This window comes from Grammomys surdaster, unplaced genomic scaffold (assembly GCF_004785775.1).
Source record: "Grammomys surdaster isolate TR1022 unplaced genomic scaffold, NIH_TR_1.0 125940, whole genome shotgun sequence".
Classification (NCBI taxonomy): domain Eukaryota; kingdom Metazoa; phylum Chordata; class Mammalia; order Rodentia; family Muridae; genus Grammomys; species Grammomys surdaster.
Window position 1 is genome coordinate 3945871 of NW_021620762.1, and position 1437 is coordinate 3947307.

Genomic DNA, 1437 nt, shown 5'->3' on the forward strand with positions numbered 1-1437 from the left:
TGTGGTGGTGATTGCCTTTAATGCCAGCACTCAGAAAGCAGAGGAAGGTGGAGCTCTGTGAGTTCAAGGCCAGCTTGGTTCACATGGGGAGACCCTGTTTTATAAGGGAAAACCATGGTGGAGTCCAGTATGGCATTTGCACATGTATGTACATGTATGTACAGATGTAACGATCATGTCAGGGCAGCTGGGCTCCCATCACAGCCATTTATCATCTCTTTGAAATCTCATCTATGAGGTATCTTGAAATATTCAGTTGTCAACCATGTTTTTCATCTGTCTCATACAACACTAGAAGTTGTCATTCTCATCAAATGACAGACACCCCTGTGTCCTAACAACCCTCCCTCAATTCTGTAAACACTGTCCTGTCTTCCTTAATGCCCTTCCCAGGCTGAGAGCCACTATTCTGTTCTCTACTCCTTTGAGTTTAAATTTTGTTCTTTTGAGAAAAAAATGTGTCTCTGTGGTATATGTATGTGTAAATGATTGTATGTATGTCTCTGAGCATGTGCACACACGTGTATGTGCTCTCAGGTGCACACATGGCTGCACACATGCATGTGGAAGCCACAGATTGACACTGGGTACCATTCTCTATCACTCTCATTCTTGTTTGTTCAGACATGGTCTCCCACTGAGCCTGGAGCTCACAGAATCCGTCTATCTGGCCAGTGATCTCCAGGATCCTTCTGTATTTGGGGTTACAGACAGCACACACCTCACCTGGCTTTTTTTTCCATGTGTTCTGGGGATCCAAACTCAGATCTTGATTACATGGAAGCACTTCACAGACTGGTCTTTCTCCCTGTCTCCCTAGCCACAGAGAGTAACTTTTTAGCTTCCACACATCAATAAAAATGTGTGGTAGCGCCTGATTTATTTCAGTTCCTCCAATCTCACCCGTGGGCTGCAAATGGCGGAACTCAGTCTTTTACGATGACACTTCATTGCTTCATGCCTCACACTCTGTTATCTGTTCATCAGCATCTGTGTCACTCTGTGCTGTGTCTACTGCGAACACCTTCATGGTAAACACAAGGGGAGATGTCTCTTCGACGTACTCGTGTCATGTCTCTGGGCTGCATGTTTGCTTTCTGTTACTGTGATACAGACCATGGCCAAAACAGCTTGGAGAGGAAAGGGTTTGTTTGGCTGAAACGTCCAGATCACAGTCCATCATGGAGGGAGGCCAGAGAGGAAGCACAAGCAAGGCAGACAGCTGGAGGCAGGAACTGAAGCAGAGAGCATAGAAGAGTGTAGCTTGCTGGCTTGTTCCCCATGGCTTGTTCAGCATGCTTTCTTATACTACCTAGGAGTGACACCACCCCCAGTGGACTGGACCTTCTCACATCAAGAAAATGTCCCCAGTCTTGCCTAGAGGTCAACTTGAGGGAGATGGTTTCTCAATTGATATTCTTTCTTTCTGTATGCTCC